The following is a 26,353-nucleotide window of genomic DNA, read 5'->3' on the forward strand; positions in this document are numbered from 1 at the left end:
ATGTATAGCCTCGTCGCTAGCACAGTTTAATAACAGGTCTTTAGTTTTCGTTGCTGTGTGAAAGTCCGAGACACCGAGTAACGCAGGTTTACCTGTTTTCCAGTAGCAAAATATGAAAATCCAGAAATTTTAGTCCTGGGAAAAAGCCTCTGACCATCCACACGATCAATGACACTCATCATCTTATACACCTCTATCAGTCCACCTCTCATCCTCCATCGCTCCCAGGAGAAAAGGCCAAGTTCACTCAACCTATTCTCATAAGGTACGCCTTCCAATCCAGGCAACATCCTTGGAAACCTCCTCTACATCCCCTCTATAGTACCGACATCTTTCCTGCGGTGAGGTAACCAGAACTGAGCACAATACTCTGAGGTCTGATGAAAGTCTTACATACCTGTAGCATTATCTCACGTCTCTAACTCATTCCCACGGTTGATAAATGCCAACATACCACAGGCCTTCTTAACAATACTGTCAAAGTGAGCAGCAGCTTTGAGTGTCCTATGTGACCGCAAGATCTCTCAGATAGAAACATAGAAACATCGAAAATAGGTGCAGGAGTAGGCCATTCGGCCCTTCGAGCCTGCACCGCCATTTATTATCATCATGGCTGATCATCCAACTCAGAACCCTGCACCAGCCTTCCCTCCATACCCCCTGACCCCCGTAGCCACAAGGGCCATATCTAACTCCCTCTTAAATATAGCCAATGAACCGGCCTCAACTGTTTCCTGTGGCAGAGAATTCCACAGATTCACCACTCTCTGTGTGAAGAAGTTTTTCCTAATCTCAGTCCTAAAAGGCTTCCCCTTTATCCTCAAACTGTGACTCCTCGTTCTGGATTTCCCCAACATCGGGAACAATCTTCCTGCATCTAGCCTGTCCAATCCCTTTAGGATTTTATATGTTTCAATCAGATCCCCCCTCAATCTTCTAAATTCCAACGAGTACAAGCCTAGTTCATCCAGTCTTTCTTCATATGAAAGTACTGCCATCCCAAGAATCAATCTGGTGAACCTTCTTTGTACTCCCTCTATGGCAAGGATGTCTTTCCTCAGATTAGGGGACCAAAACTGCACACAATACTCCAGGTGTGGTCTCACCAAGGCCTTGTACAACTGCAGTAGTACCTCCCTACTCCTGTACTCGAATCCTCTCGCTATAAATGCCAGCATACCATCTGCCTTTTTCACTGCCTGCTGTACCTGCATGCCCACTTTCAATGACTGGTGTATAATGACACCCAGGTCTCGTTGCACCTCCCCTTTTCCTAATCGGCCACCATTCAGATAATAATCTGTTTTCCTATTTTTGCTACCAAAGTGGATAACTTCACATTTATCCACATTAAATTGCATCTGCCATGAATTTGCCCACTCACCCAACCTATCCAAGTCACCCTGCATCCTCTTAGCATCCTCCTCACAGCTAACACTGCCACCCAGCTTCGTGTTATCCGCAAACTTGGAGATACTGCATTGAATTCCCTCATCCAAGTCATTAATATATACTGTAAACAACTGGGGTCCCAGCACTGAGCCTTGCGGTACCCCACTAGTAACTGCCTGCCATTCTGAAAAGGTCCCGTTTATTCCCACTCTTTGCTTACTGTCTGCTAACCAATTCTCTATCCACATCAATACCTTACCCCCAATACCGTGTGCTTTAAGTTTGCACACTAATCTCCTGTGTGGGACCTTGTCAAAAGCCTTTTGAAAATCCAAATATACCACATCCACTGGTTCTCCCCTATCCACTCTACTGGTTACATCCTCAAAAAATTCTATGAGGTTCGTCAGACATGATTTTCCTTTCACAAATCCATGCTGACTTTGTCCGATGATTTCAGCGCTTTCCAAATATGCTGTTATCACATCTTTGATAACTGACTCCAGCAGTTTCCCCACCACCGATGTCAGGCTAACCGGTCTATAATTCCCCCGTTTCTCTCTCCCTCCTTTTTTAAAAAGTGGGGTTACATTAGCCACCCTCCAATCCTCAGGAACTAGTCCAGAATCTAACGAGTTTTGAAAAATTATCACTAATGCATCCACTATTTCTTGGGCTACTTCCTTAAGCACTCTAGGATGCAGACCATCTGGCCCTGGGGATTTATCTGCCTTTAATCCCTTCAATTTACCTAACACCACTTCCCTACTAACATGTATTTCGCTCAGTTCCTCCATCTTCTAGACACTCTGTCCCCTACTATTTCTGGAAGATTATTTAATAATCAACATTGCCAAGAGTCTTACCATTACTATTATTTTCTGTCTTCAATTTTTGCCTACCAAAATGAACCACTTCACACATCCGGGTTGAAGTCCATCTGCCACTTCACAGCCCAGTTCTGCATCCCATCGATGTCCCGTTGTAACTATTGCCAATCCTCCAGACTATCGACAACACCCCCAACCTTCGTGTCATCAGCAAACCTACCAACCCACCTTTCTACTTCTTCATCGAAGTCATATATAAAAACCACAAAGAGGACACAAAAATCACAAATCTCAGGGCTTCATGACTGTCCGCTTTTCGATACGCCAAGGACGCAGCCTGGAAGAATAGCCTGCCTTCAGGGTGCCGGGATTTCGTAGCTCTGGAGGCGGGCGGATGTCAGGTCGGTGTCACCGCCTAATGTGCCGTGGAAAATCGAAAGCAGAGAGCTGGCTGCTGTCTGTGTGCCCAGAGACCAGAGTTCCTTGGACACAGAACTCGGGAAAAAACGACGCAACACACCTTTAACACCATAAATCCGCGAGTCGTTTTGTTATGTTTCCCCTCTCTCAGTGAAACGGGGACACCTGCTATTCCCTTATTAGGGAGAGACAGAGAGCCTGTGACTTCACGAATTACAGGGCGAAGGAGGAGTCTTTGGGGGTACTGAAATTCTGTGTCTTTATTACTGCTTTGCTGCACGTTTGACTGCTCCGGGAAGGGAGCAGATGCTTTTTTTATGCTGGCGATTGCGTTGCGTTGCGTTGCTGCTGCTTATGCGTGGGTGGGGGAAGTTCGGGGACTTTGAAGTTCTAACATTTAAATATCATTCACTCTTTGGGACAATGCTCTGTTTTCGTGCATGCTTGTGAAGAAAAAAAATTGAGTCCAGAAGTAGGGATAGAGGTTTTCATAAGAACACCATGATTACAGTGTTTACTGCAGGTCTCCCTGTCTGAGAAAAGTGTTCAAAATCGGGATTACAGCAAAGGTTCGCCAGGTTTATTCCTGGGCTGACAAGACTGACGTCCGTCAAGGGATTGATTCGATTCGATTTATATTTGCAAAAGAACGTGAGAGGGGTCTCGAGGAAATCTCGTTATATATAATCACGAAAGCGGGGCTTTTCACCCACCTCGTCAGAAAGTGACGACAATCTGTCCGGATAGCCTGCATTTTTTCTGCACAAAACTCAGATCCCTGCATGTCTTTCCTGTAACCTGTCCATGAGCTTTCCAAATGTTCTACTTCCTTTCTTCATCCACCATATTCTCTGCATTCTCGTTCGAGACAGCCATTACCGTCTATCAGGAAAACCCTGGTCATCGAATTTCAATTAAAATCCTCCTCCTCCCATCTGTGGCAACGAATACCGCAGATTCGCCGCCTCCAGGTTAAAGGAATTTCTCGTCTTTCCTGTTTTGAATGGATATTCCTCTGTTCTTTTCGAAGCACGGTAGCATAGCGGTTAGCGTAACTCTCTTACAGCAACAGCGACCGGGATTCTACCTTCTCCAGGAGGCCGCGTTTCCTTCAGATTATCTGGGATGCCCCGCCCGCCCCCCGCTTAACCAGGGGTACACAAAAACTATAGGAGGTTGGATCTGCATCCGGGTTCGGGGGACAGAAGGGAATGTTGTCTGACTCACGAGGGTTCCCCTTTCTACTGGTGAGCCCTCCCTTTTGGCCGAAGAGAACAGGTAGCACGGAAGTGGCGGGACTGGCCGTAATAGAGACATTTCCCCGCTCTCAATCTCCGGAGTCGCTCTGTGAGAGAAAGGCGGTTCCGTCCCCGCTACATGGGTTCTTCTCCTGGGTGGTGGAAACGGCTGGACTGGGAGCTATTCTAGGAGAGGGAGGGGAAGAGAGGCTCGGGCTGGTGGGAGACGGTAAAGAGTGTCGTGGAGTTGCTAAAGGGAGTGGACGACCAGTTCTCTCCCTATGGCGTTCTCGAAGACAATTGTCCAACCTGGTGACTAGGGAGATCAAACAATCCAGGCTGTTGGTGTCATCCCTTGCCGCCAACTCGTCTTTCACCATGTCGCTGAGGCCTTTTCAAAATACCCCTTGGAGTGCCTCATCATTCCACCCCGAGTCAGCCACTAACATCCGGAAATCCACGGAATAGTCGGCAACACTGTGTGAGCGCTGACGGAGAGTGAGTAGTCGCTTTGCGGCATCTTTACCACGGACGGGGTGGTGAAAGATCCTTCTCATTTCTGTGATAAAGGTGGGGAATGAAGAGCAGTTAGCCGGTTGATTATCCCAGATAGCTGTAGCCCACACTAAGGCACTTCCCCGCTACAACCCATATAACCCATCTTCGACTTATCTGTGGAGTACTTGGATGACTGCTGTTCGAACACCAAGGCCCGGCACTTCCCCAAATCCGCAGTATAGTGTTCTGGTTCAGGTATGTGTGGCTCTCTTGGCGGCGGTGTTACCGACACGTAGGGGGTTGCCACTACCGGCTGTCTGGGCTGGTCTGACAGAGTTCCAGGAGTGGATCGGGTAAGATGAACGGATACTCGGTCCACCTGGTCACTGATCTTCTTTACATCAGCAGACAGGGAACGGAGGTTCTCCATGACATCCCAGAGAAGTTGATCGTGCAGACCCAGTTGGGAGCCCTGGCTGGCGAGGGCTTGTTACAGGGTATTGGTGTCCGCTGGGTCCATAGTGGCCAGATCGTTCTGTTGCAAGGAGCGACTGCGGCGAACCCAAGCGCAGGACACAGGCACGGAGATTAAGGTAGGATGCTTACACGGGCGTAAACGCCAAACAGCAAACAGCAGGGATCTTGACACGGAGCCCTGATATGGAGCCTTGACTCAGAGAGACGGAGTTTCATAGATAAACCTTGAAACTGCTGCTAACTTAGAACAAACAGTTCTAAGCGGTCGGGAAACGTTAGTTATTACACGGGAAAAAGACCAACGATCTGGTAACTAGGTTTTGTAACGCCGGGGGGGGGGGGGGGTTCTTATACTGCAGCTCCTGATGGAAACAAATTAGAATATTACCAATATAACTGTAGTACTATGATAACACCTAATAGTTCTCGACAGCGGAGTTGATACAGTGTACGCTGCTCTGTTCTTTTTGATTGACTGTAAATGAACAAAATCAGTGTTGAAGTAGTGTCAAATATTGTTGCTTTGTCATTTGGCATCAGTAGGCTCAAATGAATACCATAGCACAAGCATACGCAATTGATGCTATTTAAAAACTATTTGCTCTAAGCATGCTGTAGTGTCTCATGGCCAGACACATGCACACAACTGATGCTAGTTAGAAACTGTTGCATTCTCCAAATCCTCATTTTCATTGTAACATTCAAGATGATTGTCAATATCTTAACTTTCTTCGTGGTTTCTAATTTGTTGAAGCAGTGAAATTGTTTCATTTTCATTCCCAGCCATTTCTTGCATCTCCAAGCCTGACTGCTTGAAAATGCAGTGAGAAAAACAGTTCTGAATTGTCTTACTGCTTATTTCTCGCTACCTATCCCTGACATAAACCACTGCTTTTTTGAACACAAGCTGATGATATTTAAAAACTGTTCACTCTAAGCACGGTGGAGTATTTAATGGCACACAAGTGCACACAACTGACGCTAGTTAGAAACTGTTTGGCAATACTCTCCCGTCCCAGTTAAGAGACATAGTGTCCCAAATAAGTGGGGAAATTCTGGCTATTTTTTTGATTAGTTTATGTTCATTTAGAGTTGTCCCAAATAAGTGGCTGTCTGGATTAACTGATAGAATAACTAACCAGAATCCACTGTACAGTATATCATTTATTCACACCCAGTCCACTCCTGGTGCAAGGTCTCGGCCTGGAACATCAACTTGTATTCTTTCTCTGCAGATACGAATTGATGAGCTAAGTTCTTTCAGAGTTTTGTTTTTGCTGGCAGATCCCAGAATCTACAGTCTCGTTTGTTTTCATATCCTTTATTAGCTCGAGAGACCAGATCTCTTTACGATATTCCAGGCACAATCTTACCAGATATTTATATAAATGCACTTGAATGTTATTATTCTTGTACTCCTTCTTCTTTCAATAAAGACGAGCAAACCATTTGTCTTTCTAACTGTTTGCTGTATTTTGGCATCAGTGATTCACGTACACTGGTACCCAGGTCACTCTGAGCACCAACTCCTTACAGTCTCTCATCATTTAACTACTCTACTTTTCTATTTTCCCAACCAAATTTCCTCTTGCACTTTTCCACATTACACTCCATCAGCTGTGACCTTGCATATTCACATAACCTGCATGAATCCATTTCAAACACAAAAGATACTGCAGATGCTGGAAATCCAGGACAACACACACAAAACGCTGGAGGAACTAAGCAGGTCAGGCATCATCTATGCAAATGAATGTTAGAGTGAATTTTTTTGGGATAATGATTTGTTTACACTTAAATGACTTTGGCCACCAAACTTCGACTTGACAATGCACTTCCTGTGCTTCTGGCGCCGTAGTTTGACCTGATGCTGTAGTTTTGAAGACAGTATTATCTATACATTATAAATATTAATTATCTTCTATCTTAGCATGGGAAATGCCAAATAAATGTATCGTAGACTTAACTTACATTCCTGAAGGTTGTGGATACCAACCCAGACAGATTGGCGTCGAAAGGAAAGGATGGTGTGCTATTTTGTATGTAGCCTCAAAAGGAAGCATTGTCTATAACTTTTTAAGTAGCGATTGCCTTTGTGTTTAGCATATAAATATTGAGCCTGCATTGGGCTAGCAGACCTTTCTGCGGAAAGCGTCTCCGTCCGTAAGATGCCTGCTGTAGCTTGTGTCGAATAAAGAGGCTGCTTTGTACCTACCAGTGACTCTGTCTCTCTGGTGATTTCGTGTAGGGAGAGGAGAAGGAGACCGAGCTTGAAGGTGATAGGTGAAGCCAAGTGGATGGGGGAGGGGGGAATGATGTAAGAAGCTGGAAGGTGACTTGCAGATGTAGGTGGGACGCAACTGAAACAAGAGGGATAAAATGGAGTTGTGGTATGTGGATGCAAGAGGAGGCAGAAACAATGGGCCTACCCAACCATTCAGCTTTGTGAATCTTGGGACCAGGTGTCAATTCTCTGGACACCTCCTCTTACTGATCCCTTGAAAAGGACCTCACTTCAGACCATCAGGATATTGTCTCTGACACGACCAGCAACCTCATCGACTCTGGAGATCTCCCATCCACTGCCACCAACCTCAATTTTCCCGTATCCCACACTGCAACACCTCGTATTCCAACTAAGTAGTCTTTAACCTGATGGCATGAACATTGATTTCTCTTACTTGAATTACTTCCGGTAATTTTGCCCCTTCCATTCCCCACTCTGGCCTCTTACTACCTCTCCTCCCTGCTTATCACATCCCTCTGGTGCCCTTCCTCCTTCCCTGTCTCCCATGGTCCACTCTCCAGTCCTTTACCTTTTCCACCTGTCATCTCTAAGCTTGTTACTTCATCTCTCCCTCCCCCTCCCCCACCCACCTGTCTACACCTATCACCTTCAAAATTGTCTTCCTTCCCTTACCCCTCCCTTCATCTTCTGGCATCTTTCTCTTCCTCTCCAGCTCTGATAAAGGGTCTTGGCCCAAAACATCGGCTGTTTATTTATTCCCATAGATCTGCTGAGTTCCTTCAGCATTTTGTGTGTACATCCATTTAAAACTTCTCTGCATCATCATTACAAGCCATACAGACCCCAACTTGGTATCATTAGCAAACATGGATACTGTATATTATTTTAAACCCTCTCGACAAGATCATTGATATTGACTGAATATGAGAGCTCAACATCAACTCCTGCAAAACTAGTCAACAACCTCCCAATCTCAAAGTGACCTATTGATTCCAAGTCAGTATTTTCTGTTTATTAACTGATCCTCAACCCACATAGAATATTTCCTTAAATCCCATGTGCTTCATGATTTCTTCTGTGGCACTTTATTCAAGGTTTTCTGAAAATCTAATGAGCAGCATAGCTGTCTTCCTCATCAATTCTCAGCAAACTTGAACAAGTTACACGCCAATTCTGATCAGTCCTACTTCTTTAAATGTGCTGTTGCCACTCACTCAATGATAGACTTTAAGTATTTTCTCTGCAATTGTCTTCTCCCAACTTTGTCAAAGAGGGGTTACGTTTACTTCCTTCCAGTTGCGGGGAACCTCAAGAAGAAAGAGGTGGGATTTTGGAAAATGTATTCTTTCTACCATTGTAATATGGTAATTTTGCTCATCCATTCTGCAGTCTCATGAATAGATGCAAGGACTGTAGTTTCCTTGGTGTTGTCTGGATCCACATACTAGCCTCATTTGTAATTATAATCTGTTCGCCTTACTCACCAGTTCTGCCGTACTTATTGTTCAGGGCATGATGACCTCCTGGAGCAAAGTCTCCAGTGACACCAGAACCAGGTCTATTAATACTGTCTCATATGACAAGAAATTGGCTGCTTTGCAGCAATTGTAAGGTGCAAAGTTGCAAACGTACAGCCCAAAGACAGTAAATTGTTACAAATTTCAAAATAAATAGTGTTTAAAATGCATAATGATGCATTTTTCATGGACCTTCATTATAAAATCAGAATCAAGTTTATTATCACTGGCATATGTTGTGAAATTTGTTTTTTGTGGCTGCAATACAGAAAACAAAATAACTAAGTTACAATAAGTCTCTGATGATTGTCTTGGGGGAGGAGATGTTATTTTTGATCTCCTGATCAGGAAGTCGATGATCTAGTTGCAGAGGGAGGTACAGGAGCTCAGGTTTTGAAGCTTGTTGATCAGTAATGAAGGAATGATGATGTTGACCACTGAGTTATAATCAATAAACAGGAGGCTGACGTAGGCATTGTTGTTGAGCAGCTGGTGCAAGGGTGAGTGCAGTGCCAATGAGATTCATTCCCTATAGAACTGGTTGGTTGGGTGGCACAGGTTTTCAGTGCCAATGAGATACATTCCCTATAGAACTGGTTGGTTGGGTGGCACAGGTTTTCAGTGCCAATGAGATTCATTCCCTATAGAACTGGTTGGTTGGGTGGCACAGGTTTTCAGTGCCAATGAGATACATTCCCTATAGAACTGGTTGGTTGGGTGGCACAGGTTTTCAGTGCCAATGAGATACATTCCCTATAGAACTGGTTGGTTGGGTGGCACAGGTTTTCAGTGCCAATGAGATTCATTCCCTATAGAACTGGTTGGTTGGGTGGCACAGGTTTTCAGTGCCAATGAGATTCATTCCCTATAGAACTGGTTGGTTGGGTGGCACAGGTTTTCAGTGCCAATGAGATACATTCCCTATAGAACTGGTTGGTTGGGTGGCACAGGTTTTCAGTGCCAATGAGATTCATTCCCTATAGAACTGGTTGGTTGGGTGGCACAGGTTTTCAGTGCCAATGAGATTCATTCCCTATAGAACTGGTTGGTTGGGTGGCACAGGTTTTCAGTGCCAATGAGATTCATTCCCTATAGAACTGGTTGGTTGGGTGGCACAGGTTTTCAGTGCCAATGAGATACATTCCCTATAGAACTGGTTGGTTGGGTGGCACAGGTTTTCAGTGCCAATGAGATTCATTCCCTATAGAACTGGTTGGTTGGGTGGCACAGGTTTTCAGTGCCAATGAGATTCATTCCCTATAGAACTGGTTGGTTGGGTGGCACAGGTTTTCAGTGCCAATGAGATTCATTCCCTATAGAACTGGTTGATTGGGTGGCACAGGTTTTCAGTGCCAATGAGATTCATTCCCTATAGAACTGGTTGGTTGGGTGGCACGGGTTTTCAGTGCCAATGAGATTCATTCCCTATAGAACTGGTTGATTGGGTGGCACGGGTTTTCAGTGCCAATGAGATTCATTCCCTATAGAACTGGTTGGTTGGGTGGCACGGGTTTTCAGTGCCAATGAGATTCATTCCCTATAGAACTGGTTGGTTGGGTGGCACAGGTTTTCAGTGCCAATGAGATTCATTCCCTATAGAACTGGTTGGTTGGGTGGCACAGGTTTTCAGTGCCAATGAGATTCATTCTCTGTAGAACTGGTTGGTTGGGTGGCAGAGGTTTTCACTGCCAATGAGATTCATTCCCTGTAGAACTGGTTGCTTGGGTGGCACAGGTTTTCAGTGCCAATGAGATACATTCCCTATAGAACTGGTTGATTGGGTGGCACAGGTTTTCAGTGCCTTGCCAGGTACACCATTGGGCCTGAAGCTTTGTCAGGGTTCACCCTCTTGAAAGCTGTTCAGATGTCGGCCTCTGAGACAGATATAAGATGCTGCAGGGAATTACACATGTATAATGTTATTCTGCCTTTCAAAGTGTACATAAAAGGCATTCATCTTAATTCAGCCATTTATGATGTTAGGTTTCACCTTGTAGGAAGTAATAGCATGCAAACTCTGCCAAAGCTAAGGTGCATCCGATTCTGTCTCCAGCTTCCCTTGGAACTGTTTTTTCATACTTAATATAGCCTTCCATAGGTCATACAACACAGGAACAGGCCCAAGGCTGATCTATTTCATAGAAAGCCATTTAAGCTGCCTACTCCCATCAACCTGCACTGGGTTCATAGCCCTCCACATCACTGCCATCCAGGTACCCATCCCAACTACTCTTAAATGTTGAAATTGAGCTCACACGCACAGACATCCCCCCTCTCCCGGAAGTTGCAGGAGTCACCCGCACATCGACAGCGGCTCCCTGATGGATGCAAATTATGTACAATATCCTGGAAATGGATTTTTTTCACACACAGATGGGGGGAGGGGGGAGAGAGGGGGAGGGGAGAGGGTGGAGGGAGGAGGCTGGATGGCAGAGTGTTCCAAAAAAAGCAAAAAGAAAATATAAAACGTACTTCACCCCAGACTACACTAAAGTGTACCCCTGCCTAACAGGGGTCAAAATAATGTTAGTGTTGCTCGCTGCACTGCTTGTAACAGTGACCTTTCTATTGCCCATGGTGGGCTAAGACTGTAAAAGACATGTTGAGGTGAGTTTAACAGGTGTCATTCATTCATTATCATAACTAACGTTATTTAAACTAGCCGCATAGCTGCAAAGGAGCTACTCGATTGCAGCTATCCCACCTCTCCCGGAAGTTCCAGGAGTCTCTCGCAAATTGATGGTGCTACCTCCCTGAAATAAGTTTTTGCAGGGTGGGATGTCTGCATGCACCACTTGCATTTGCAGCTCATTCCACACTCTCATGACCCTCTGAGTTTCCCGTCATGTTCCCCTTTAAGGTTTTCACCTTTCACCCTTAACCCATGACCTCTAGTTGTAGTCCCACCCAACCTCAGTGGAAAAAGCCTGCTTGCATTTCCCCATCTATACTCCTTCTGTGACCCGACTGGTGGTGTAGTGGCATCAGAGTCGGACTTGGGGACGAAAGGTCCCCAGTTTGAATCCAGCCGGCTCCCCTGCAAACTGCTCCATGCTGGGTCACATACTTCTCCTTATTTAGTGTGTTTCCACTTCTCTACAACAGCACTCCCTGCAAGAAAACACAGCAATGAAGACCAGGATTCAGTGAGAACAACCTGATTACCCCACTGCTCTTAACTTGAGTCACCTTGAAACTGGAATCTTTCTTGTTGGAACAGCACAGGTCACACGAACACAGGAGCTTGGCAGGTCAAGCACCATCTCTGGAGAGGAATAAACAGACCCTTCATCAGGACAGACTGGAAAGGAAGGGGACAGAAGCTAGAATAAAGTGGTGCTGGGAGAGGAAGGAGTACAAGCTGGAAGGTGATAGATGAGACCAGGTGAGGGGGAAGGGGGAGCGGGGTGTGAGAGGCTGGGAGGTGATAGGTGGAAGAAGTCAAGGGCTGGAGAAGAGGGAATCTGATAGAGATCATGGAAGAAAGGGAAGGAGGAGGGGGGAACCAGAGGAAGTGAAGGGTAAGAGGGGAGCCAGCATGAGGGCTGGAAACAGAGAGAAGGAGGGAGTGGGGAAAGATTACTGGAAGTTGGAGAACTCGGTGTTTGTGCCATTAGGCTGGAGGCTACCCAGATCGAATATGAGATGTTGCTCCATCAATCTGAGTGTGGCCTCTTTGAGCAGTAGAGGAGACAATCAGCTCGCCAAAATGGGAATAGGAAGTTGAATTGAAATGGATAGCCACTGGGAGACCCTGCCTTTTGTGGCAGATAGAGTGAAGGTGCTCAACTATATGATACCCCAATCTACGCTGAATCTCACCAATGTAGAGGAGGCTGCACCAAGTTACAGCAGGTGACCCAAGCAGACCTGCTGGTGAACTATCGCCTCACATGGACGGACTGTTTAAGGGTCTGAATAGTGGTGAGGGAGGTGGTCTAGGGGCCACGAGCAGCTGTGGAGGCCAAATCATTGGGTGTATTTAAGGCAGAGATAGATAGGTTCTTGATTAGCCAGGGCATCATGAAGAGGCAAGGGGAATGGGGATGACTGGAAGAATTGGATGGCAGAGCAGACGCAATGGGCTGATAGGCCTACTTCTGCTCTTCCATCTTATCGTCTTATGATTAAGGGGAGTTTTCTTTGGTGAGGGACACTGAGGTTGGGCTTGGGGCTTTTGTTAGGAAGAGATGAAGAGAGAAGACGCCAGAGAGAAGAGGTGAAGGGCCTGTTCCCCTGCTGTACTTGTCTCTCCACGTTGACTAAATCTTCAGTGACTAACTCTGATTTGTGTGCAAGACTTTGGTCTAAAACCCACTGAACAGCACAGAAAGCTACCTCAAAAAGAAATTTAACAGAAGAAAAATATTAAAAGGAAACGAAACACATGATATGCTTTTTACGTGTTTCTGCTCCTCAAAAGTCGCAAGGCAGTAAATCCTGCACCTCTCTGGTGTGCAACACGAAGAAGCGTTTACCTTAATCCACTTTATTAGGGAAAGCAGTCAAAACAATGATGTAATATACAAATTAGGAGAAAGACGTCTGCTGGTAACAGGTTAAATGTGCCTAACACAATCTCTATAATCATTCAAAAAGCTAACAGACATTAAATTACGTGATTTGCAATATTGAAATGGCATCCCAAATGTGACTAGACCACTGGAATGATACAATATTGTGTAATTCTGGTCGGGAAGAGAAACTCAGCTATTGAAAAATCTACTTTAACTAATACGTACAGAAGCAATGGCTGCCTAACCAAACCATCAGGTAATCACAGCATCCACTGGCACTGCTGTTCAAGTCACTGGAATAATGAGGTCGGCATTGAAAGTCATTTCAATAACTGTCTAACGGGCACTCTTTCTTTTAATGTTAAAAATGATTAAAAGGGAAATTAAGGTTGGTCAAAACTTATAGCACGTCATTCAGCAACGTGGGGACAATGCAGTGCAGACACATGAGGCCCCATTAAATGTGGGCCCCACCTTAGGACCCATCAATGTGGAACCCACCCCTTCACCAGGCCCCATCAAATGCAAAACCCTCTCCTCCATCAGGGTCAGGAGCCAACAATGTGACCACTTCCCCAAGCCAAGGCCCATCCAATGTGGACCCCTCACTGGGCCCCTCCTCTGCCACCCCATCCGAGAACAGTTTCAGATTGGACAACATCTTCAGTTTTAATTCGAGCATTTGCCACTGGATGCTGGGAATACAAGCGAAGGTGTTTTGGGAAAGGAGGAGGAGGCATGCTGGATACAAGTGACTGTCGACAGAGCAGCAAAGCTAATAACCTCACATCCTTGTTAACAGCTAAACCCATCGGATACACAATGCCACTGGGTACACTACAGTCAATGAAAATAAATAGGGGGAGTAGACAGCTTGATATCTCAAGCTAAATTGAGACAGCGGAAAGACTTCAGAACTAGAATCTGCAAAGCAGCTAAAATCCGGTGACACTACGTACGAGACGTTTACATTTCCAGGGGTAATTCTTTAAAGAGTGTTGTGTATGTGGCCTGGCTACACAACAATGCTATTAATAAAAATGCTGGAGACAGGAGCGAAGTTTCATGGTTCTTTACTAGTAGAAAACGATGCAGAACACACACATACGTATCAATGTGCGCCTAGTAGCGCATGCAACGACGCGTTACTACAACATAAAGTAGTCCCCATATCATACAGTCGGCTGACCCAGCTGGTGTTGTAGTGGCGTCACCCCGAGTTTGAATCCAGCCGGCTCCCCTGCACGCTTTCCATTCATGCTGGGTTACGAGCTGGTGATCTCTTTGGAAACTCACCCGGCAGAAGGCAATGGCAAACCATTGCTGTAACTTGCCTCGTACGCGGTTCCCCACGATGTTAGAGAGGCGTGGAGGGAAATCGTCCGCTAACTGGAGAAACTCCGGATGTGACATAACTTTCCTTTTTCCTATACGGTACAAAGAGAGAGTGGAAGAAGGTTTTCAAAGATGTCAGCAGCAGATCTCGTTGCAAGTCTGGAGGGCCATTTCTTCACTCCTTTCTACGATAAGGCAAGCACTAGATAAGAAGGAAAACATGCAGATTAGATATTAAAAGGAGACAAAATGGGAACGTTTCTGAAGATAATCAGAACACGCATCTATCTGTAAGCTATGACGACAACTTGTGGGAATTCTAGCGATGGAGTATGTCATTTCTAAAATATTGCAAGTGAATTCATACAATTGCCAGCTCTTAATTCCTGTTGCTTCAAGACCTATTCGGGGAGATGGGACTCGTCAGCTCATCTAGGAGAAGGAAAATTCTGATCTCAAACCTCTGCTGCCTTGCCGCTGTACCCACTCACAGGGAAGGCTCCGGGAGTAAACCCGGAGCTGGAGTCCCTAAGGCAGTCCTACGCTGACTGACAACTCCTGTGCTGCTCCTGGAACCAAACTCAATCTGCTGTTACTTTGGGTGCGTGCAGACGGGGAGCTTGCCACATGGGGCAACAGCTTGCTCTCCATATCGTACTGCTACCTCCCTGAAATGAGATTTTGTAGGGTGGGATGTCTGGCACTAGATTTTAACACCCGTTCCTAAACCCTAAAAATCACCTAATATAAACACAGAACTCTTTACTGAGGATTGTACTCAAAACTCTGGATTGGTTCTTAAAATATTCAGCTTACAGAAACAGGGAGGCAAGTAAGAGACAGAACTGAGAACTTCATGCTTGGCTCTATAACAAGGTTTATAATTCTGAACAATTAGTAAATCCCTTTAACTGGAAACAGTTCCAAATATCACAGCATTGTTCCAGCACCTCAAATAACCCTCTTGCTGGTTCAGAGTTTTGAATCCATAATTTGTGTTTTATCCCCTTTAATGAACATGCTGAGGACTGCATGTTTTTCCCTGACCCTCACTAGTTACACGTGCAGATTACAAAACACACATCTTTAGTTTAAAGAGCCTTTTCTACCATCAGTGCACCTACAGCAGGAACCCAGCAGACACCCATCTTGTCTTGTGCTCATCTTCAGAGACCCAGTGACAGACTCTGGGACAATGCAGGCCACAACTGCTTGAAGGGAGAATGCTTATGCTCGTACCGAGCTGGGTCCAAAGCCACAACTTACCAGTCATGGCTTCCTGCGCAAAGTACTTTACGTCCATATCTTGGTCCTGACCCAATTTCTCTAGTATTGGTTTGAACTTGTTCTGTAAAGCGCTGTGATTTAAAAGCAATATTTAGTACCTGTGACCTTCAAAATATCCAGTATCTAATGCGATACTGGATATTACCCAGATTAAAATCTCCTATTTCTGCCTCTCACACAGGCTCCCACTACCACAACTGATCGTTTACTGGCCAGATACGGGTTAGAGCTCAACTCGCAGACTATGGTCAGAAACTGCAGCTGAGCTCATTTGGGGTAGTGGATGCAAAAGGAGAATAATTTGGATGCCCCATTTTTATGCCGTTGAAGAGAGGGGGCACTGAATGCATAAACTTCCTTTTAATGCAATCCATCTGTTATTGCTTTGCATACAAATTCCAATCTAATCACAAACGCACAATTTCACAAAAATCGTTCACCGGACGGGTTGGCGGGGTGGAGATACGTCGCTACCAAAGGAGGTGTAGGGTGCTCCTTCCCTCCGCAGGCCTGCAGGTCACCCTTGGGCAAGGTGCAACACCTGCTTAAGCCCCCCCACCTGATCCGGGTCACGCGATGCCGTGGGAGCAGATGGTGGACAGTCATGTGTGCAGCCGGTGCAGATCACAAGTCCCGGTTGTACGACCACTGACGCCGGGCAGACAATCTCTGAAGAGCACTGATAATGGCTGGGGGGTTGGGGGGTCACCTCGTCTTGTAAAGACACACACGGCCCAGAAGGCGTCAATGGCACAAACCAGTTCTGCAGGACAATTTGCCAAGAACAATCGTGGCCATGGAGAGACCACGATCGCCCACGTCTCATGATGATGAAGATGGTGGTGGCGTTAACTGAAATCTCACTGTGCGGTTTTCACTTCTAACCAGGATTTATCCATCAGTGGTTGAAGGAGAGAGGGAAGATGTATTAAAGAAGATTGGAGGAGTAAACTTTTCATGCAGGAGTTGGTCGCTGAGCTGCCGAAGGAGGTGGTGGTGGTGCAGGCAGGAACAAAACCTGGACAGTCACTTGATAAACCTCTGGTTAGGTCACATTTGGAGTACTGAATTCAGCTCTAGTCAGCCCTTTAAAGGGTGTGGAGACTTTGAAGAAGGTACAGAAGATGTTTACAGGACATTCCCTGTGATAAACCTCTGGTTAGGTCACATTTGGAGTACTGAATTCAGCTCTAGTCAGCCCTTTAAAGGGTGTGGAGACTTTGGAGAAGGTACAGAAGATGTTTACAGGACGTTGCCTGTGGTAAACCTCTGGTTCGGTCACATTTAGAGAACTGAATTCAGCTCTGGTCTCCCCTTTAAAGGGTGTGAAAAAGGTACAGAAGACATGCTGGCTGGTACTGCAGATGTTACCGGAGAGGTTGCTTTCTCCAGAGTGATGGAGTCTGAGGGAGGGACGAGCTGATAGAAGTTTACAAAATTCTGAGGCAAAGGCAGACGGCTCACAGTTGAGATGTAAGAGCCAGAAGAGAACAGCTCAAAGATGTGCCGAGGATTTGAGTACCTGGAACACACCGACGGGTCTGGTGGAACTGGATGCAGGTTTGAAACAAGTGTTTATGATCCAATGAAGGGTCACGGTCTGAAACACCGACTGGTTATTCATTTCCATGGACACTGCCTGACCTGCTGAGTTCCTCCAGCGTTTTGTGTGAGCATTGAAGTGTTTAAGACACTGTTAGACAGGCAAATGAACGTGCTGAGAATGGAGGATATCGGCCACGTGCGGGCAAAAGGACATGGTTCAATTAGGCGCTGCTTTATTTATAAAGTCTGCAGGTGTTGGAAACCCAGAGCAACACACACAAAATGCTGGAGGACCTCAGCAGGTCAGGTAGCACCTATGGAAATGAATAAACAGGTGACGTTTCGGGCCCAGACCCTTCGTCCGGACTGAAAAGGAAGAATTAGTTTGGCACAACATTGTGGGCCAATGGGCCTGTTCTACAGGCTCAGTGAGCAAGACAGAGGGATGTGGAGTTAGTGTGGCTGAGTGGGTTTACTATAGCAAGGAGTGATTGTCAGTATAGATGTAATGGACAAGAGGGCATGCTTCTATACAGTTCAACTGACTGCATCCAGAACCCAAGCTTTGCTTGAAACACCCTCCACCATCCTCAGCCAACTTTTAACCCACGTTGCCAGCTTGCCAGAAGTTTTAACAATAAGGACCAGCCTCCCGTGTGGGACCCTGTCAAAGGTCTCACTGAAGTCCGTGCAGACGACATATATTGCATGACACACGAACAAAATGGTTTAATGACTGTGCTAGGCTCCCAAAAGGCCACTGGGAGCTGGGGAACAGATATACAGGCAGATACAACCATGCCACACAGGAGCAAAATCAGGCCATTCAGCCCATCGAGTCTACTCTGCCATTCCATTACAGCCAATTCATTATCCCCCTCAACCCCAGTCACGGAATAGGGTCACTGAGCGGCTGATTTCAACTTCCCCAGTACTGAATGGAACTTCCTGAGCGTCAGAGGCTTCAATGGGACAAAATTGATAACTGTGTCTCGGGGGGTTACACCAGACAGTATGCAGACACTCCAAGTTGGCATGGCGACGTAACACAGCTTACGAGGAAATGAGCCGGGCCAGATGATCAAATTTTCAGCCATAATTGTAATTCCCTCAGTTTTAAGATGGTTACAGATTAAAACTGATCCTTGGGTGAAGGTGCTGAGGTGCAGAAGGGCTAATTGCAACGGTGTTAGGCAGGAACAGAGAAGGTAAACTGGGAAGCAGCTGCTCGAGGGGCAAACAACACCTCTGACATGTGGGACCCTTTTAAAAGGCCAGTTGATTGGAGTTCCTCAGGTAGTGTGGGTGATGAGAGACCGAGTGTGCAAGGTCAGTCTTACAACCTTACAAAAAGGAATATTGCGCATTGCTTGGGAAAGCTGTAGTAAAATGAGGCCCTTGGAATACAAAGCCAGTGGAGAGACCTTAAACAGGCAATTTGGAGGGTAGAAACGGGCTACTAAATGTTCTTGGCGAGGATGTCCTTTCTTTAAAAAAAATAGGGAGAAGGCAGGCGAGTGGGGTTGAGAGGAATAATGAATCAGCCATGATAGAATGGCCGTGCAGTATCGATGGGCCGAACATCCTGTTTCTGTTCCTGTGTCTTATGGTCTTAATCTCTGGACAGAGAAGAAGATCGTTTAAGGGTACCAAAGGATCCAGGTCAAGCAGGAAAGTGAGGCAAACACCACAGGGGAGGGGGAGGCCTGAGGGTTAAGTTTATGCCCCTCCCCCACGCAGTACATGGAATGAGCTGCCAGAGGAACTGGTTGAGGCAGGCACATTAACAACTTCAATAAGGACAGGTACGCGGGCAGGAAAGGTTTAGAGCAAGGGTGCACAACTATTTTGGTGTCATGGACCATTACGCTAGGGGTCCATGAACCCCAGGTTGAGAACTTGGGACGATGGGACCGGCAGAGACGGTGGTCTTGGCCGGATTGGACCTGTGGGGACAAAAGACCGTGCGATTCCATCACTAAACACCACCACAGTGGTGTCTCAACTTCCATTCCAAACTGGAGACGAAACATTCTCCACAGGCCGGGTTATAAACCCCAACTCAAATACTTACCTGGCATCTAAAACCGGTCCTATTTTCTGCAATGATTTAGCCACGTTGAAGCGAATGTTTGCCACCTGATCGCCTGCCATCTGGAGAACCGTCGGCAGCATGTGCTTTGCTGTGATTTCTTGGCCACAGGCTTCAGACAACACCTAAAAAAAAAACCAGCAGAAAATGCAAACGTTCATTCACAGCCCCGACCTTCACGAAGCAAGACTGAAGAAAAGATCATCGATCTGATTTGTGCGACGCTCAGAATGTATTTTGCCCCATGATAAAAAGGCATAGTCCACGCTGGCACCAATGATCATCCGCAAGGAGAGAGATGAGGTCCTGCAACGGAGATTTACAGATCAACAGACAAGTTGTAAAGAAGAAGTGCTGGTATATTGCAATCGCTGGACTACCCCTTCTGCCATGTACGAGCGAGTTTAGAAACAGGAAGGCAGGACGGCTGAAATGTATAGACAAAGTGTGAGTACAGATCAAACAGCATCACTGGGATCTCTTCCATGGCAAGGTGACCCGAGCCAAGAGGGGACCAAGAATATAAGATGCAAGAGCGGAATTCGGCTATCGAGTCAAATATGATGGCAGAATATAGCATTAGTGGTCAGACTCTTGGCACTGTGGAGGATCAGAGGAATCTTGGGGTCTGAGTCCATCGGACACTCAAAGCTGCTACGCAGGTTGACTCTGTGGTTAAGGAGGCATACGGTGCATTGGCCTGCATCAATCGTGGGATTGAGTTTAAGAGCCAAGAGGTAATGTTACAGCTATATAGGACCCTGGTCAGACCCCACTTGGAGTACTGTGCTCAGTTCTGGTTGCCTCACTACAGGAATGACGTGGAAACCATAGAAAGGGTGCAGAGGAGATTTACAAGGATGTTGCCTGGATTGGGGAGCATGCTTTATGAGAATAGGTTGAGTGAACTCGGCCTTTTCTCTTTGCAGCGACGGAGGATGAGAGGTGACCTGATAGAGGTGAACAAGATAATGAGAGGCATTGATTGTGTGGATAGTCAGAGGCTTTTTCCCAGGGCTGAAATGGCTAGAACGAGAGGGCATAGTTTTAAGGTGCTTGGGAGTGGGTACAGAGGAGATGTCAGGGGTAAATGAGGTGGAGGATAAATGCATGGCTGAGGGATTGGAGCAGGGGGCAGGGATTCAGATTTCTGGATCATTGGGACCTCTCATGGGGCAGGTGTGCCCTGTACAAAAAGGACGGGTTGCACTTCAATCTGAGGGGGACCAATATCCTGGCAGGGAGGTTTGCTGAGGCTACTGCGAGTTTAAACTAGAATGGTTGGGGGGTGGGAACCGAACTGAAGAGACTAGGGAAGAGGAGGTTGGCTCACAAATAGAGAAAGCTTGTAGACAGTGCGAGAAGGAGGATAGGCAGGTGATAGAGAAAGGATGATCTCAGACCGAATGTTTGAGATGCGTCTATTTTAACGCAAGGAGTGTTGTGAACAAAGCGGATGAGCTTAGAGCGTGGATCAGTACTTGGAGATATGATGTGGTGGCCATTAGAGACTTGGATGGCTCAGGGACAGGAATGGTTACTTCAATTGCTGGGTTTTAGATGTTTCAACAAGGACAGGGAGGGAGGCAAAAGAGGTGGGGGCATGGCACTGTTGATCAAAGATAGTGTCACAGCTGCAGGAAAGGTGGACGCCATGGAGGGATTGTCTACGGAGTCTCTGTGGATGGAGGTTAGGAACAGGAAGGGGTCAATAACTTTACTGGGTGTTTTTCATAGGCCGCCCAATAGTAACAGGGATATCAAGGAGCAGATAGGGAAACAGATCCTGGAAAGGTGGAATAATAACAGAGTTGTCATGATGGGAGGCTTTAATTTCCCAATATCGATTGGCGTATCCCAAGAGCAAGGGGTTTAAGATGGGGTGGAATTTGTTAGGTGTGTTCAGGAAGGTTTCTTGACACAATATGTAGATAAGCCTACAACAGAAGAGGCTGTACTTGATCTGGTATTGGGAAATGAACCTGGTCAGGTGTCAGGTCTCTCAGTGGGAGTGCATTTTGGAGATAGTGATGATAATTCTATCTCCTTTACCACAGCACAAGGCTAATAGGAAGGAGCTTAAGAAGGAAATTAGGAGAGCCAGAAGAGGCCATGAGAAGGCCTTGGCAGGCAGGGTTAAGGAAAACCCCAAGGCATTCTACAAGTATGTGAAGAGCAAGAGGATAAGACGTGAAAGAATAGGACCTATCAAGTGTGACAGTGGGAAAGTATGTATGAAACCAGAGGAAATAGCAGAGGTACTTAATGAATACTTCCGTATTTACTATAGAAAAGGATCTTAGTGATTGTTGTGATGACTTGCAGCAGACTGAAAAGCTTGAGCATGTAGATATTAAGAAAGAGGATGTGCTGGAGCTTTTGGAAAGCATCAAGTTGGATAAGTCGCCAGGACTGGATGAGATGTACCCCAGGCTACCGTGGGAGGCGAGGGAGGAGATTGCCGAGCCTCTGGTGATGATCTTTGAATCATCAGTGGGGATGGTAGAGGTTCTGGAGGATTGGAGGGTTGCCGATATTGTTCCTTTATTCAAGAAAGGCAGTAGAGATAGCCCTGGAAGTTGTAGACCAAAGAGTCCTACCTCAGTAAGTTGATGGAGAAGATCCTGAGAGGCAGGATTTATGAACATTTGGAGAGGTATAACATGATTAGGAATAGTCAGTATGGCTTTGTCAAGGGCAGGTCAAGCCTCACGAGCCTGATTTAATTTTTTGAGGATGTGACTAAACACAATGATGAAAGAAGAGCAGTAGATGTAGTGTATATGGATTTCAGCAAGGCATTTAATAAGGTACCCCATGAAAGGCCTATTCAGAAAGTAAGGAGGCATGGGATCCAAGGGGACATTGCTTTGTGGATCCAGAACTGGCTTGCCCACAGAAGGCAAATAGTGGTTGTAGGCAGGTCATATTCTGCATGGAGGTCGGCCTCAGAGATCTGTTCTGGGACCCTTACTCTCCGTGATTTTTATAAATGACCTGGATGAGGAAGTGGAAGTGGAGGGATGGCTTAGTAAGTTTGCTGAGACACAAAGGTTGGAGGTGTTGTGGGTAGTGTAGAGGGCTGTCAGAGGTTAGAACGGGACATTGATAGGATGCAAAACTGGGCTGAGAAGTGGCAGATAGAATTCAACCCAGATAAGTGTGAAGTGGTTCATTTTGGTAGGTCAAATATGATGACAGAATATAGTATTAATGGTAAGACTCTTGGCAGTGTGGAGGATCAGAGGGATCTTGGGGTCCGAGTCCATAGGACACTCAAAGCTGCTGCGCAGGTTGACTCTGTGGTTAAGAAGGCATACGGTGTATTGGCCTTCATCAATCATGGAACTGAATTTAGAAGCCGAGAGGTAATGTTGCAGCTATATGGGACCCTGGTCAGACCCCACTTGTAGTACTGTGGTCGCCTCACTACAAGAAGAATGTGGAAGCCATAGAAAGGGTGCAGAGGAGATTTACAAGGATGTTGCCTGGGTTGGGGAGCAGGACTTATGAGAATGGGTTGAGTGAACTCGGCCTTTTCTCCTTGGAGCGATGGAGGATGAGAGGTTACCTGATACAGGTGTGTAAGATGATGAGAGGCATTGATCGTGTGGATAGTCAGAGCCTTTTTCCCAGGTCTGAAATGGTTGCCACAAGAGGACACAGGTTTGAGGTGCTGGGGAGTAGGTACAGAGGAAATGTCAGGGGTGAGTTTTTTACTCAGAGAGTGGTGAGTGTGTGGAATGGGCTACCGGCATCGGTGGTGGAGCCAGATATGATGGAGTTTTTTAAGAGACTTTTGGATAGGTACATGGAGCTTAGAAAAATAGACGGCTACAGGTAAGCCGAGTAATTTCTAAGGTAGGGACATGTTCGGCACAACCTTGTGGGCTGAAGGGCCTGTATTGTGCTGTGGTTTTCTATGTTTCAATGCAAGTTTTTTTTTATGCAGAGAGTGGTGAGTGTGTGGGATGGGCTGCCAGAGGCGACGGTGGAGGCGGAAACGATGGGGTCTTTTCAGAGACACCTGAATGGATACATGGAGCTTAGCAAAATAGAGGGCTATAGGTAACCCGAGTAATTTCTAAGGTAAGGACATACTCGGCACAGCTTTGTGGGCTGAAGGGCCTGTAATATGTTGTAGGTTTTCTTTCTTTCTGTGAGTCTCCTCTGCCATTCCATCATGGCTGATTTATTTTTCCTCCCAACCCCATTCTTCTGCCTCCTCCCGTATCCTTTCACACCCTTAACAAATCAAGAATGTATCAACCTCCACTTTAAATATACTCAATGACTTGGCCTCCAAAGCCGTCTGTGACAATGAATTCCACAGATTCAGTACTCTCTGGCTAAAGAAATTCCTCCTCACTTCTGCTGTAGAGGGACGTCCTTCTATTCTGAGGCTGTGCCCTCTGGTCCCAGACTCTTGCACTATTGGAAACCGCCTCTGTGCGTCCCTTTTATCCATATCTTTGCTCGAGCACTTTGTGAGGGTTTAAGCTAGTGAGGCAGCAGGGCTGGGACACAGAATACTAGTGTAGCAGGTGTTGAGTCAGAATTCCATGTCAAACTAACTAAACAGGCAGGTCCAGTAAGCAGAGCAGGCAGAAATAAGTGGGAAAGCACGAGAGGGCTGGGAGGTTTAACCACATGTTTCTGAACATAGAAATTCACAGCACATTACAAGCCCTTCGGCCCACAACGTTGTGCTGACCACGTAACCTACTCTAGAAACTGCTTAGAATTTCCTTAGCGCAGCAGTCCCCAACCACCGGGCTGCGGACCGGTCCCATGCCGCGAGGAAACGAAATGTTTTGGCGATAGGAGTCGCTGCACCTTTCCTCATTCCCTGTCACGCCCTGTTCAGCTTGAACACACGCGAGGTCATTACTCGCACATCATCCATGTCAGCACGGGAATGAGATCAACTCCTCGAGCTTGCAAGTGAAGGCGGGCTGAAAAGTATGTTTGACATAACATCTGTGCCGGCATTCTGGATCAAAGTCAAGGCTAAATATCCTGAGATAGCCATGAAAGCACTGAAAACGGTGCTTCCATTTCCAACATACCTCTGCAATGAATGCAACGAAAACTAAATTGCAGAATAGACTGGACATAAGGAACCCCCTTCGAGTATCGCTGACTCCCATCAGCCCGTGATAGGACCGTCTTGTTGCAGGGAAACAAGCCCAGGGCTCCCACTGAATCAGCGATATTGGTGAGTTGCAATGATTTTATATGTTCATGCGGGGAAAATACGTGCTGTGTGTTTAACATCCAAACGTTACTTAAAATGTTATGATGCTATTGATTTATAAGTGACTTGTAGAATCATACAACAATTACAGCACGGAAACAGGCCATCTCAGCCCTTCTAGTCCGTGCCGAACTCTACTCTCACCTCGTCCCACCGACCTGCACTCAGCCCATAACCCTCCATTCCTTTCCTGTCCATATACTGATACAGTTTTTCTTTAAATGATAATATCAAACCTGCCTCTACCACTTCTACTGGAAGTTCGTTCAACACTTACTTCAAGTTCCCCTGTCCTCCCCGATAATTGACTTATCACTATATTCACGCGAAGAAAATATCCGCTGTGTGTTTAATATTAAAATTCGTTAGATAAACCCTTTTAGAAATGAAATTGAGTGTATTAGCCACTTATCACCTATATTCTGGTCGTGATTAACACCCCTGGATCCCCCTTCCTTTGGGCCATTCCCTTTGAAATCGTACGTGCTGATATCAGAGAGGTTGAGGTTCTGTACTGCTATAACCTGATAACTCGTACAACTGTGTTTTGCCTTTCTCCTTTGTATCCAGGACATCTTTGAGGAGCGATGCCTCAAAAAGGCGGCATCCATGGTGAAGGACCCCGCCACCCAGGACATGCCCTCTTCTCACTGCGACCCTCAGGAAGGAGGCACAGAAGCCTGAAAGCACACACTCAGCGATTCAAGAACAGTCTCTTCCCCTCTGCCATTTCTGAATGGACACTGAACCCATGCTCTACTTCACTACTTTTTATTTCTGTTTCCGCACTATTATTTTATATATTTACTGTAATTCACAGTTTTCTCTGTTATTATGTGTTGCACTGTACTGCTGCCACAAAGACAGCAAATTTCACGACATTATGCCGGAGACGTTAAACCTGATTCTGATTTCCTTGCTTCTGTACCTCATGCTGAATACTGGGAGAGCTGTCACATGTGACCACTCCTAGGGACTACCTGTACACTGTTACTTGAAGCTCTTTTTGCATATTCCTCCAAGGAATGTGTGGGCATCACAGGTTGAAGTGGTATTTAATTCCTTTGTGGTGGGCTGCAGTCCTTGAGGTGTGGGTGCACCCACAATGCAGTTAGGGTGGGTGATCCAGGGTTCTGACCCAGTCAGTGTCAATGCCCTGGTTCAGATTTTTACTGCTATGCTGTAGGCATTTCATTTTAGCAGTTCTGTAAGAGCAATCTGTTCTGCTTTCAGCCTGTTTGGGTCCGAGCTCAGGAATGAGGTGTCATCCAATCAAGATGGTAGTATTGGGAGAAGGTGCTAGAGATTACTGGGCAGAGAGGTCTTTGTTTGGCCGGAGCTGGGAGAAGACAGGAGGAAAGATGGTGAATGATGAGGCTGCTTTGTGCAGATGAATGGCTTCGAGGAGGAAGGACCAATAATCCCGTGGGAAAGCCTCTTCGTTCAAGATGGATTTCCAGTGACCTTCGGAAGGTGGTGTGGGCTTTCACGAAGACCGAGGGAGGGTCCAGCGCGCGATTTACAGAGAAGTTCAAGATTTCAGCTTCACTGTGCACTTGTGACATTTTAAGTAGAATGGGCCCTTTTTGCTTTTTTTCTCTTTCTTTCCTTTAATAACTGTTTGCTTAAGTTAACATTCTTAAATATACTCCTGAATAATTCTATGCAGTGTACAATCTGTTATTTTTTGCTGACAGGCG

General features: G+C 46.1%; 1 long non-coding RNA gene across 1 annotated transcript; it reads left to right on the forward strand.

Moving 5' to 3' along the window:
* Nucleotides 1-2,472: 2,472 nt before the first annotated feature.
* Nucleotides 2,473-26,292, forward strand: LOC134352836 (uncharacterized). The gene is made up of 3 exons (XR_010019478.1): nt 2,473-2,883; nt 4,787-4,971; nt 25,224-26,292. It is a non-coding gene; the product is annotated as an uncharacterized LOC134352836 (long non-coding RNA).
* Nucleotides 26,293-26,353: the final 61 nt, after the last annotated feature.

This window comes from Mobula hypostoma, chromosome 10 (genome assembly GCF_963921235.1).
Source record: "Mobula hypostoma chromosome 10, sMobHyp1.1, whole genome shotgun sequence".
Lineage (NCBI taxonomy): Eukaryota > Metazoa > Chordata > Chondrichthyes > Myliobatiformes > Myliobatidae > Mobula > Mobula hypostoma.